At 41.8% G+C, this 14,242-nt stretch overlaps 1 protein-coding gene across 2 annotated transcripts in view; it reads left to right on the top strand.

The window, feature by feature from the left end:
• Window positions 1-1,435: 1,435 nt before the first annotated feature.
• Window positions 1,436-14,242, top strand: part of LOC140483178 (uncharacterized protein C6orf118-like) — a 60,853-nt gene continuing 48,046 nt past the window's right edge. Inside the window, exon 1 of one of the 2 annotated variants that reach the window (XM_072581218.1) lies at window positions 1,436-1,556. The gene's annotated coding sequence lies outside the window, so the exon portion shown is untranslated. Of the gene's footprint in view, window positions 1,597-14,242 lie in introns of both variants that reach the window. The other variant, XM_072581217.1, reaches the window with a different exon arrangement.

Genomic DNA, 14,242 nt, shown 5'->3' with positions numbered 1-14,242 from the left:
ATACCATTATTCAAATAAAATGACAGCTAGCTGGGCCGGCATTTATTGTACATCCCTAATTGTCCTGACAAGATGATGGTCAGCTCCCTTTATGAACCTTTGTAGTGCATTGTTATAAGTACATCCAAAATACTGTTAGTTTCGGGACTTTGACCCAGCAACCACTGAGAAATAGCGATACATTTCCAGGTCAAGGTGCTAAGTAGCTTGCAGAGGAATTTGCAGGTGGAGGTAGTGCCAGGATATTGTATTATGATTTTCTCAATGAGGTAGAATCAGTATGATTCTGTGGAGGAACTTGCATTTGATGCTTACTGGAATTCTCTGAGGGTGTAAAGCACAGGGTGAATAAAAAGGAGTATATTCAGATTTATCAACATGCCACAAATAGTTTACTACACAAGGCAAAGAAGCTTGGTGTTGTAGGTAATATATTAGCATAGAGAACTGGTTGGTTTACTATCACGCTTTTGTTAGTGCTTTTGTTCTATTTGTTCATAGGCTGTAGGTATTGCTGACCAAGTCATTCCTAATTGCTCTGAAGGTTACAGTACGTTGCCTTCCACTGCAGTCCTTAAGGTGTAGGACACCCATAGAACATGGGCTGCACAGTGGTTAGCACTGCTGCCTCACAGCGCCAGAGACCTGGGTTCAATTCCCGCCTCAGGTGACTGACTGTGTGGAGTTTGCACGTTCTCCCCGTGTCTGCGTATGTTTCCTCTGGGTGCTCCGGTTTCCTCCCACAGTCCAAAGATGTGCAGGTCAGGTAAATTGGCTATGCTAAATTGCCCGTAGTGTTAGGTAAGGGTTAAATGTAGGGGTATGGGTGGGTTGCGTTTCGGCGGGTCGGTGTGGACTTGTTGGGCCGAAGGACCTGTTTCCACACTTTTTTTTAAGATTAGATTACAATCAGAAGGAAGTTCCAAGATTTTGAGCAAGTGAAGGTATGGTGATATAGTTCAAAGTCAGGATTATACTGACTCGAAGGGGACTTTGTAGGTGGTAGGATTCTAATGCATTTGCTGCCTTTCTAGGTGGTGGTAGCGGTTGCAGATGTGGAAGGTCCTGTTGAAAGCCTCAACATATTACACCCTTGTGGATGTGCATTTACTACCATGTGCATAGGAAGTAAAGGGAATGAATGCTGAAGGGGGTGAAGAAAGTTAAAAATCACACAACACCAAGTTATACTTACTTGGAAGTACTAAAAACAGGCTAATTTGACCTAGCTGGTATCCATTCTTTGAGTACATCTTGAGCCGTATGTCAGGCAAGGCGAGTGTATTGCACCGCCCTACTAACTTGTGGTTTGAGAATAATGGACAGGCTTTTGTCACAGGCCCCTGCTTCCCAATGTGCTTCAGCACGTGCGGCCATATGACATCAGCGGAAGGGCGGTTCCCAGTACCGGATGTGGCTGTTGCCTGGTAACCGGGAAACGCGGGCCTCCCGGCGATAGAGACAAGAGAGGCCTTTCTGTACCCAGGTTCACAGGTTTAATATTCAGGGGAATATCATCCGAAATCCGGAAGGACGACTTGACAAAAAGCCTGAAGGTCGGGGGTTTTGACTTCGAGATTAGTCTGAGGCTGAGAGGTCAAACCGGATTATTTATTTAATTATTCACTAAGTCACCGACCTGGATGGAGGAGGATGTGGTTTTAATTTGTTTTTACAACGCAATGTGACGAGGAGTTTGGTTTTAAACATTGCACGTTTATACATTTGAAGCTTAATGTTTAATGTTTCCTCCTTCACGTTGGTCTAATTCGCTCGAGGGGGTGCTGCTTGCGAGAGAACACTGATTTACTTTTTAAACTAAAACGTAGCTCTTGTTTTTTTATGTGCAAATTGGTGAACAGCTGGAGGAGGATTTTAGTGGTTAAACCCCTTCACCCCACCCGTGTAAACCATTTATTTGAGATATGCACCGTATATTTAAAAAATAAACTGAAAGAACTGCGGATGCTGTAAATCAGAAATAACTACTGAAAAAGCTCAGCAGGGTCTGGCAGTATCTGTGCAGAGAAGTCAAAGTTAATGTTTTGGATCTGGTGATCCTTCCTCATAAGCCGACACGGTTTTTCTGCCTTCAGTAGAGATCCAGTAATGGATTTGGATTCCAATCAGAGCTCCACATGATGAGTAAAGTAATGGCACTGGAACTTTAGATCATGGCAAAGAGGTCACATGGAAATGACAATATACAATACGCACAAGTATTTGGCCAAACTTTTCCCCTTTTCACAAAAATATGCATTTAGCATACTTTCATGTTACAATTGATAAAGTTGATCATGCATGAACATGAAGTTCTTTCTAGTCTGTCCAGTTTGTGCCCCCCATTTATGTATTGCACTTTTTTTTTCAAAGCAATCGAGTTGTCTTATGATGCCCCTGTAAGTTTTTTAATGGTTCATTTGGTGCCTTTTGGTTCCTGGGGTGAGGTTGCTTTTCTGGGAAGTGTCACTACTAAGGTTGATGGTCAATTACATTTGTTGGGGGAAAAGGTTGATATCTGGGATTAAGAGTTGTTCAGTTCCTTGTTCTGTCAGCGGAATCAAATTTGCTTGGTAGGGTTGCTTTTCTCTCCTTTTCCAATCAAGATTCTCTATGGTTGGCTGGTTAGCATCGCACCTGCCTGGTTGGCCATCACAACCACATGGATGCTAGCCCGGAATGTAGCAACATCTTAGTGCCAATTGGCATATAGTATCCTTGGAACAATAACTAAGTTGCTTTATCTTCTAGGCCAGTTCCCAACAGCAAACATCTGTTTTTATCCTCCTCTTCTTTAAAGCAATCTGCTATTCAACGTTCAACTGTTCACCTCAACTTCTTGTTCAAAAAAAAGGAAAAAAAAAGAAAAACTAGTGAGGGCCTCGCCAGTGTTTAGGTCCATTGTGTTCACCATTTGAATGCCCTAATGACTGAAAGGTTACCTGATATATTACTAGAGATCAAAAACATCAACAGATCTAATTTCTAGGAGTGAATAGTAGCTAACTCTGATATATCAGTTTCTGAGAGTGAAGAGGTTCACTGCAAGCTTCATCCATGGTCTGTTTGGGATGTTATGTCATCACCAATTATTTAACCAATTTAACTTGATGTTCATTACAAGCACAGCACTAGCTGTATCTTATTGCCCTTGTGGAGCACTTCCATTATCTTCCTCAGATTAGACTTGATATTCTTATGTCTTGTGGGTTGGTGGTTGTCTACTGGCATTAATCCAGGTTGTGTTCTAGGGACCCAGGTTTGAATCCTGCAAGTGGTGGAATTTGAGTTCAATTTTTTTAAAAATCTGGAATTAAGAAGTTAACGATGACCATGATCCACCACCAATTGACAGAAAATCTCATCTGGTTCACTTTCAGGAAAAGAAATCTCTTGTCTGGCTTATTGAGACTCCAGACCCACCGTAATGTGGTTGACTCTGAACTACCCTCTGGGCAATTAGAGATGGGCAATAAATGCTGGCCTAGCCAGTGATGTCCCCATCCCACGAATGAATTTTTTAAAAAACTTCATCTCTTTTTGCATTTCTTTATGGAGAGCCTTTGTACAAGGTGCCTTCTCGTACAGTCATTTTGTCTTTGTATGCCCAGTATTGTTTACTTTAATGGTTTAAGGCCATCCTTTCTTTAGATGTAGAATTTGAAGATTTTCATCTCATTGTTTAATTTACATTATTTGAGCAAGATGTAGTCTGTTAGAATCTGTTCAACAGTCAATACTTTGGTGATATGCACAACACCATCAATTTCTTCTGCTATGTGAAGGATCATCAGTCCAAGTTTCTGATTTATTTCAGCTGAGGTATGGGGATTTTGCTTCATGTCCACTATCTCAAACTGCAGATCTTCCTCCTTCATGGTGTTCTGGACTCTTAGTTTAGTTTGTCCTCTTGGAATGAGCATTATGCCTTCATAGTGCTTTGCCTTTAATAGCTTTGTTTCTGGGTCACCATCTTGACAGAAGTCTGAGAAGTTCATGTTATTGCACATAGCAGCAATGTCTTCTGATACTTCACATTCACTTGGTGCAGTTGCCAATGCACACCTTATTATACCCTAAGACTTGAGAATGGCAATTTACGCTAACGCATAGACTGATATGTCAGAAATCTTTGCAGCAATCATCTCAATAGGTTCCTTTTCTTCCTTCTAGCAAAATATTTGCATGCAAATGACTTAGCATCTTCCAATTAGGTCAGACATCACAGGTTATGGTCTGACAGGTTTATTTGAAATCACAAGCCCTATTCCTTCAAGTGAAGTGTGTCCACCCCAGTCCAACATTGGCACCTCCAAATCATTCTTCCAATTAGACCACTGCTTCTACCCATTGTCAGGCTTCCTAATCTTCTTGTGATTTCCCAGCTCCCCCTCCCCCCCCCCCAAAAAATGTACATCAGTTTTAGCCTTTGAACAGAAGGATGAGCATAAAAACAATGTCCTTACTGGTTTTAATTGACTTGTGCTTGTTAGGTTTCTGTCTCTTAGCAAGATGTTAAACCTCATCTCTTCTCCCATCAATAATCTCAGAGCTTCTGCACATGCCATTAGTTTTCTTGAGTGTATCTTTTTTTTTCTCTCAGCAAACATTCTCTCACAACATTTCTTTTCCTTAAAACAATCCTATTCCAAGGATCATCCTTTATTTGTTTAAATTCTCAAGATTCACCTAGGTTTCTCAGTACAGTTATACACTGATTAATAGTCTCTCTTCCTCTCTTTATTCTCAATATTCTTTATGCCCAAGGACTGTGATAACTCAATGATTCAACATGTTCAAGAAAGAAATTCACAGATTTTTAGATACCGGTGACATCAAGAGATGTGAGAATAGTGGAAAAATAGCAAAGTAGTTTCAATGGACTGAATGACCTCCTCCTGCTCCTCTTTCCTGTGTTCTTATGTTCTTTCTGAGCTTTACACTTTAACACAGATCTTAGAATTGTACAGCACAGGAACAAGCCCTTTGGCCCACCATGTCTGTGTTGATCGTGATGTCATTTCTAAACGAATCCACCTGTGTGTACATGGTCCATATTGCTGTATTCTCTGCCTGTTCATGTGTCTCTCTAAATGCCTCTTAAACTTTGCTGATTTAGCTGCTTTTATCAACTCCCTTTGCAGCACATTCAAAACACCCACCACCCTTTGTGCAAAAAACTTTCCTCGCATATCTCCTTTAAACCTTTCCCCTTTCACCTTAAACCTAATATTTGACATTTCCACCTTGGGAGAAAGGTTCCAACTATTCGCCTTTTCCATCCGTCACATAAATTTATATTTTTCTATGAGATCATCTGTCAGCCTCTGACCCTGTAACAAAAACAATCCAAGTTTGACCATGATCTCCTTATTGTTAATATACTCCTAACCAGGCAACATCCTGGTAAACTTCTTTTGCACCTGGTAAACTTCACATTCATCCTGTAGAATGATACCGGAACTGCACACAAGTACTCTAAATGTGGCCTAACTAAAGTCTGATGCAACTATAACATGGCTTGACAACTTCTTGCTTAGTGCCCCAACCTGTGAAGGCCATAAGCCTTCTTCGCCACCTTTTCTACTTTCAGGGAGCATGGACTTGGATCCTAAGATCCATTTGTATAACAACGGTCTGAGAGGCCTGCTTTTTGCTTGCATTTGACCTCCCAAAATGCATCACCTCACACTTGGTCTGGATTAAACTCATCTGACATTTCTCCACTCAACTTTCCATTTTATCTATATCTTGCTGTATCCTTTGATAATCATTTTCATGGTCCACAACTCCAATTTTCATATCATTTGCAAACTTACTAGTCCACCCATCTATATTTTCTCACGTCACTGGTCACAGACCTCCAGTCAGAGAAACATCCTTCCACAATTACCCTCCATCTTCCATGACCATAGAGCACACAGTTTGGACACAAACTCTTTAGTCAAACTAGACCAAGCTGACCATGTTCCTAAACTAAACTAGTCACACTTGGCTGCATTTGGCCCATATCCCTCTAAACCCTTCCTATTCATATGCCCATCCAGTTGCCTTTAAATGTTATAAACGTACCAGCCTCCACTGCTTCTGGCAGCTCATTCCATACATGCATAACCTTCTACATGAAAATTTTACCCCTTAGGTCCCTTTTATATCTTTTCCCTCTCCCCTTAAACCTATACCCTCTTGTTTTGGACTCCTAAACCCCAAGGAAAAGACCTTGCCTATTTACCCTATCCATGCCCCTCATGATTTTATAAACCTCTATAAGGTCACCCCTCAGCCTACACTTCAGGAAAAACAGCCCCAAGCCTATTCAGCCTCTCCCTATAGCTAAAACCCTCCAACCCTGGCAACATCCTTGTAAACCTTTTCTGAACCCTTTCAAGTTTCATAACATCCTTCCCATAGGAAGGAGACCAGAATTGCATGCAATATTCCAAAGGTGGCTGAACTGATGTCCTGTACAGCTGCAAAATGACCTTCCAACTCCTATAGTCAATGTTCTGACCAATAAAGGAAAGCATACCCCTCTTTTTAAACTTTTTCCACTCACTTTAAAAATATGTCTCCTAGTTTTGAACTCCATCACCCTTGTAAAAATGCCTTTGCTATTCACCTGATCTATGCCCCTCATGATTTTATAAACCCTCAAGGTCACTCCTCAACCTCCTATGTTCCAAAGAAAATGTCCCAGCCTATCCAGCCTATTTTTATAACTCAAACCCTGCATTTCCAGCAACATGCAGGCAAATCTTTTCTGAACTATCTCCAATTTAAGAATATCCTTCCTATAGCAGGGCTACTAGATCTGCACACAGTACTCCAGAAGAAGCCTCACCAATACCCTGTACAACCACAACATGACATCCCAACTCTTATACTCAAACCTCTGAACAATTGCAAGGTTTGTAGCTCAGGTTGAGGTTTAGGGTGTAGGTTTGTTTGCTGAGCTGCAGGTTTGATATCCAGACGTTTCATTACCGGGCTAGGTAACCATCAGTGGCAACCTCCAAGTGAAGCGAAGCTGTTGTCTCCTGCTTTCTATTTATATCTATCTCCTGGATGGGGTTCTGGGGTTTGTGGTGATGTCATTTCCTGTTCGTTTTCTGAGGGGTTGATAGATGGCATCTAGATCTATATGTCTGTTTATGGCGTTGTGGTTGGAGTGCCAGGCCTCTAGGAATTCTCTGACATGTCTTTGATTAGCCTGTCCCAGGATAGATATGTTGTCCCAGTCGAAATGGTGGTTTTTTTCATCCGTGTGTAGGGCCACGAGGGAGAGAGGGTCGTGTCTTTTTGTGGCTAGCTGGTGTTCGTGTATCCTGGTGGCGAACTTTCTTCCTGTTTGTCCTACATAATGTTTGTGGCAGTCCTTGCATGGAATTTTGTAGATGACATTGGTTTTGTCCATGAGTTGTACTGGGTCTTTTAAGTTTGTTAATTTTTGTTTGAGGGTGTTGGTGGGTTTGTGTGCTACTAGGATTCCGAGGGTTTTAGTAGTCTGGCTGTCATTTCTGAAACTTCTTTGATGTATGGTAAGGTGGTTAGGGTTTCTGGCTGAGTTTGGTCTGCTTGTCGTAGTTTGTTCTTGAGGAATCTGCGGACTGTATTTTTTGAGTATCCGTTCTTCTTGAATACGTTGTATAGGTGGTTCTCCTCTGTTTTCCGAAGTTCGTCTGTGCTGCAGTGTGATGTGGCTCATTGGAATAGTGTTCTGATACAGCTTTGTTTGTGTGTGTTGGGATGGTTGCTGGTGCAGTTAAGTATTTGGTCAGTATTTGTCGGTTTTCTGTATATGCAGGTTTGTAGTTCTCTGTTGTCCTTTCTTTCGACTGTGACGTCCAGGAATGCGAGTTTGTTGTCGGTTTCTTCCTTCTTGGTGAACTTTATGTCTGTGAGGGTGTTGTTGATGATGTTAAATGTCTCTTCTATCTTGTTTTGTTTTGTGATGACAAAGGTGTCATCTACGTAGCCAGGAATTCCTAAAAATCATCAAAAGCACCAAAATAGAGGAAGACGAAGCAATGATCTCATTCAACGTAACAGCACTGTTCACCTCCATCAACATCGACCTGGCAAAGGAAACACTGCTCTCTCTCTCTCTCTCTCTCTCTCTCACACACACACTCACACACCAGCCACCATCAACGAAAACATCATGAAGCTACTGGACCTGTGCCTCACCACCCACTTCACTTTCAACAACATAGTCTACAAACAAACCAATGTTGTTGAAAGTGAAGTGGGTGGTGAGGCACAGGTCCATTAGCTTCATGATGTTTTCGTTGGTGATGAGATAAACAAAGTATTGTGGTTCAAACTTAAAACACTTGTGCGTTATAGAAACCAGTCTTTCACAACAAAATCAAGTGAACTTTTCCCCAAATTGAGCTGACTGCCTGAAAAACACATTCTGAAGGGTGATTACAGAGAGTTAGGCAGGAATTTAAAAAGGAGGTCCTAGAGAGTAGTAATATCTGGAATACTCCTGGTGCTACGAGTTAGTGAGGGCAGGAATAGGACGATAGAGCAGATGAATGCATGGCTGAGGGGCTGGTGTATGGGAGAAGGATTCACATTTTTGGATCATTGAAATCTCTTTTGGGGTAGAAGTGACCTGTACAAGAAGGACGGATTGTACCTAAATTGGAAGGGGACTGATATACTGGCAGGGAGATTTGCTAGAGCTGCTTGGGAGGATTTAAACTAGTAAGGAGGTGAGGGGAGGGACCCAGGGAGATAGTGAGGAAAGAGATCAATCTGAGACTGGTACAGTTGAGAACAGAAGTGAGTCAAACAGTCAGGGCAGGCAGGGACAAGGTAGGACTAATAAATTAAACTGCATTTATTTCAATGCAAGGGGCCTAACAGGGAAGGCAGATGAACTCCGGGCATGGTTAGGAACATGGGACTGGGATATCATAGCAATTACAGAAACATGGCTCAGGGATGGGCAGGACTGGCACCTTGATGTTCCAGGATACAAGTGCGACAGGAAGGTTAGAAAGGGAGGCAAGAGAGGAGGGGAGTGACGTTTTTGATAAGGGATAGCATTACAGCTGTGCTGCGGGAGAATATTCCTGGAAATACATCCAGGGAAGTTATTTGGGTGGAACTGGGGAATAAGAAAGGGATGATCACCTTATTGGGATTGTATTATAAACCCCCTAATCGTCAGAGGGAAATTGAGAAACAAACTTGTAAGGAGATCTCAGCTATCTATAAGAATAATAGGGTGGTTATGATAGGGGATTTTAACTTTCCAAACATAGACTGGGACTGCCATAATGTGAAAGGTTTAGATGGAGAGGAATTTGTTAAGTGTGTACAAGACAATTTTCTGATTCAGTATGTGGATGTACCTACTAGAGAAGGTGCAAAACTTGACCTCCTCTTGGGAAATGAGGCAGAGCAGGCGACTGAGGTGTCAGTGGGGGAGCACTTTGGGGCCAGCGACCATAATTCCATTAGATTTAAAATAGTGATGGAAAAGGATAGACCAGATCTAAAAGTTGAAGTTCTATATTGGAGAAGGGCCAATTTTGACGCTATTAGGCAAGAACTTACAAAAGCTGATTGGGGGCAGATGTTCGCAGGTAAAGGGACAGCTAGAAAATGGGAAGCCTTCAGAAATGAGATAAATGAGAATCCAGAGACAGTATATTCCTGTTAGGGTGAAAGGGAAGGCTGGTAGGTATAGGGAATGCTGGATGACTAAAGAAGTTGAGGGTTTGGTTAAGGAAAAAGAAGGAAGCATATGTAAGGTATAGTCAGGATTGATCGAGAGAATCCTTAAGTATACTCCTACTGCCTTTATACTCTTAAGAGGGAAATCAGGAGGGCAAAAAGGGACATGAGATAGCTTTGGCAAATACAATTAAGGAGAATCCAAAGAGATTTTACAAATACATTTAAGGTCAAAAGGGTAACTAGGGAGACAATAAGACCCCTCAAAGATCAGCAAGGCGGCCTTTGTGTGGAGCCGCAGAAAATGTGGGAGATACTAAACGATTATTTTGCATCAGTATTTACTGTGGAAAAGGATATGGAAGATATAGACTCTCGGGAAATAGATGGTGACACCTTGCAAAATGTCCAGATTACAGAGGAGAAAGTGCTGGACATCTTGAAACGGGTAAAGGTGGATAAATCCCAGGACCTGATCAGGTGTACCCTCGAACTCTGTGGGAAGCTAGAGAAATGATTGCTGGGCCTCTTGCTGAGATATTTGTATCATCGATAGTCACAGGTGAGTTACCGGGAGACTGGTGGTTGGCTAACGTGGTGCCACTGTTTAGGAAAGATGGTAAGGACAATCCAGGGAACTACAGATCAGTGAGTCTGACGTCAGTGGTGGGCAAGTTGTTGGAGGGAATCCTGAGGGACAGGATGTACATGTATTTGGAAAAGCAAGGATTGATTAGGATTAGTCAATATGACTTTGTGCGTAGGAAATCATGTCTCACAAACTTGATTGAGTTTTTTTGAAGAAGTAACAAAGAGGATTGATGGCAGAGCAGTAGATGTGATCTGTATGGATTTCAGTAAGGCGTTCGACAAGGTTCTCCATGGGAGACTGGTGAGCAAGGTTAGATCTCACGGAATACAGGGAGAACTAGCCATTTGGATACAGAACTGGCTCAAAGGTAGAAGACGAGGGTGGTGGTGGAGGGTTGTTTTCCAGACTGAGGCCTGTGACTAGTGGAGTGCCACAAGGATCGGTGCTGAGTCCACTACTTTTTTGTCATTTACATAAATGATTTGGATGTGAGCATAAGAGGTACAGTTAGTAAATTTGCAGATGACACCAAAATTGGAAGTGTCGTGGACAGCAAAGAAGTTTACCTCAGATTACAACGGGATCTTGACCAGATGGGCCAATGGAGTTTAATTCAGATAAATGCGAGGTGCTGCATTTTGGGAAAGCAAATTTTAGCAGGACTTATACACTGAATGGTAAGGTCCTAGGAGTGTTGCTGAACAGAGACCTTGGAGTGCAGGTTCATAGCTCCTTGAAAGTGGTGTCGCAGGTAGATAGGACAGTGAAGAAGGCGGTTGGTATGCTTTCTTTTATTGGTCAGAGTATTGAGTATTGGAGTTGGGAGGTCATGTTGTGGCTGTACAGGACATTGGTTAGGCCACTGTTGGAATATTGCGTGCAATTCTGGTCTCCTTCCTATTGGAAAGAAGTTGTGAAACTTGAAGGGGTTCAGAAAAGATTTACAAGGACGTTGCCAAGGTTGGAGGATTTCAGCTATAGGGAGAGGCTGAACAGGCTGAGGCTGTTTTCCCTGGAGAGTTGGAGGTTTACAAAATTATGAGAGGCATGGATAGGATAAATAGACAAAGTCTTTTCCCTGGGATGAGGGAGTCCATAACTGGAGGGCATAGGTTTAGGGTGAGGGGAAAGATATAAAAGAGACCTAAGGGACAACTTTTTCACACAGAGGGTGGTAAGTGTATGGAATGAGCTGCCAGAGGAAATGGTGGAGGCTGGTACAATTGCAACATTTAAAAGGCATTTGGATGGGTATTTGAATAGGAAAGGTTTGGAGGGATATGGGCCAGGTGCTGGCAGGTGGGACTAGATTGGTTTGAGATATCTGGTCGGCATGGATGAGTTGGACCGAAGGGTCTGTTTCCATGCTGTACATCTCTATGACTCCAAGTATTACCCACTCTGGTGAGCTTGATGGGGCTGCTGGATTGTATTCACTGAACTCCATCAGTAGGTGTTCTCAAGATCTCCTTGGTACAGAGGTGGGTCTTGCATGGAATCTTCACTGAAGGAGTGGCCAGCAAGTCTCCCTTCTTGTCCCTTTTTGAGTCCTTCCAGAATATTTTCTGACTTCAGCAAATGGGGCCACAAGGCAAAGGTCCCAGGACCCGATAAGGTTTGACCAAGTCATCCCTTTTCCAAGCTATGATTACTCCATGGTGCTAAGAAGCCTTGCCAACACTGGGGAACACACAAACATAATATCTCTCGTAATTGTTCTGGCAGTGTACTTCTTAAAGAGTTTCAAGCACCTCTGTATTGGAGTCATAGAGATGTACAGCACGGAAACAGACCCTTCGATCCAACTGGTCCATGCTGACCAGATATACCAACTTAATCTAATCCCATTTGCCAGCACTTGGCCCATATCGCTGTAAACTCTTCCTATTCATTTACCCATCCAGATGCCTTTTAAATGTTGCAATTGTACCAGCCTACATCACTTCCTCTGGCAGTTTATTTTATACACACACCATCCTCTGCGTGAAAAAGTTGCACCTTAGGTCCCTTTTATATCTTTCCCCTCACACCTAAACCTATGCCCGCTAGTTCTGGACTTCCCCACTCCAGGGAAAAGACTTTGTCTATTTATCCTATCCATGCCCCTCATGATTATATTAACCTTTATAAGGACACTGGTCAGCCTTCAACGCTCCAGGGAAAACAGCCCAAGCCTATTCAATATCTCCCCATAGCTCAAATCCTCCAACCCAGGCAACATCCTTATAAATCTTTTCTGAACCCTTTCAAGTTTCACAACATCCTTCCAAAAGTGGCCTAACCAATGTCCTGTACAGCTGCAACGTGACCACCCAACTCCTTTAGTCAATGGTCTGACCAACAAAGGAAAGCATATCAAACGCCTTCTTCACTATCCAAACTACGGCCATTCTTGTGTGATGCTTAACAGAAATAGAATTGTCTGGGGTTGGGATCAGTTTGCTCAGTTGGCTGACTAGATGTAGTTTGCAATGCAGAGTGATGCCAACATTATGGGGGTTCAATTCCCTTACCGGCTGAGGTCATCATGAAGAGCACAGCTTCTCAACTTCACCCCTCACCTGAGGCATGATGACCCTCAGGTTAAATTCACCTCCTTCGTCACACACTAAGAGACTGGTCTGTTGTCATTTGGAAATATGTGACTGCTTAATTTCACTAAAAGCTGTTTAGTCCACATCAAATTTAACATGCTTTAGGAAGCAATCAATTGATAGAGCAAGCAATTCACCATTGCCTTTTCTGACTAACCTCAAAAGTGAGTATACTTTAACTGATCTCAAAGTTCAGTTTCCTCTGCAAACAATTAAACTCCAACTTAATCAGCAAAAAAAACTCATTCTGCATTCATTTCATGATAGTTATGTCCTAATAAATTTATTACAAATTTAACATGACCATTTGTATCATGTTGATTTTTCTCCCCTGAATTTTGAGAGCCTCCCAATTTAAACAAAAACATACAGTTCTATTCAAGCAGTTGATGCTTCTTTTACAATTAAGGATTATATTTGCTACACTATTATGAAAATAAAGTAATGTAAAAAAATCATGGTTACATCTAAATATCAGCTTCTGTTACTTTGCCTGGATTTCCCATCCCAGAAAATAGGTGATGGGGAAAGAGGGTGAGCAAGAGGGGTAGTATAGGGAAGCTAATTTCTTCGGTGATTACTGATATTTTTAATATTGAGTTTTTATTGCTTAGCTGTTCAGCTGAATCACAGTCTAAAATGTGTACTTTTTAAAAATGTATAGTAAAGTATTTTACTTGTATAGAAAATATCTTCTTATACATGATTTTGAATGTATTCTGCTGTACAGGAGGCAAGCATTGTTCCAACCTTGATCATTCCAGCATCCAAATAACATTAAACGAGAGCAATCCTTAATTCAATATGTAAGATAGATCTGAACTGGTTATTTTTAGTTTTTCACCTGTGATAACATTAGCCTCTTTTCATTCCATCAAGCCTTGAAATTGTCTCAACAGTTTCTGCAATCAAGTTGGGCCTAGATATTTAGGCCATTGACCACTTGGCTACAGTGTCTCCTCTTAATCCTATGAGCCTCAGCGAGTGGGATCACACAACCCAAGTCAAATTCCTTTTTCAGTCAAGCATCTGGGTCTCAAACAGCCAGCCCAAAATCCCTAACCCTTTCATTGTACAAAGATCCTTAATTAAGTACTGTAAGAACATTAAAGCTTGTAAACACAAAATGTTGCAAAGATCAAGACAAAAGTGCTCTAATCTTTTCACTAGTATATTAGTCTCCTTCCAATTCAAGTGCAATCTGTCCTTATTCAGGCCACTTCTATCCCAGAAAAGATTCCAATGATCCAAAAATGTGAATCCTCCTCTCCTGCACCAACTCTTCAGCCATGCATTCATCTGCTGTATCCTTCTATTCCTACTGTCACTAGCTCGTGACACTGGGAATAATCCAAATATTACTACT

This window comes from Chiloscyllium punctatum, chromosome 11 (assembly GCF_047496795.1).
Source record: "Chiloscyllium punctatum isolate Juve2018m chromosome 11, sChiPun1.3, whole genome shotgun sequence".
NCBI lineage: Eukaryota > Metazoa > Chordata > Chondrichthyes > Orectolobiformes > Hemiscylliidae > Chiloscyllium > Chiloscyllium punctatum.
The sequence above is the reverse complement of the archived record's forward strand: the minus strand, read 5'-3'. Positions and strand labels throughout refer to the sequence as shown.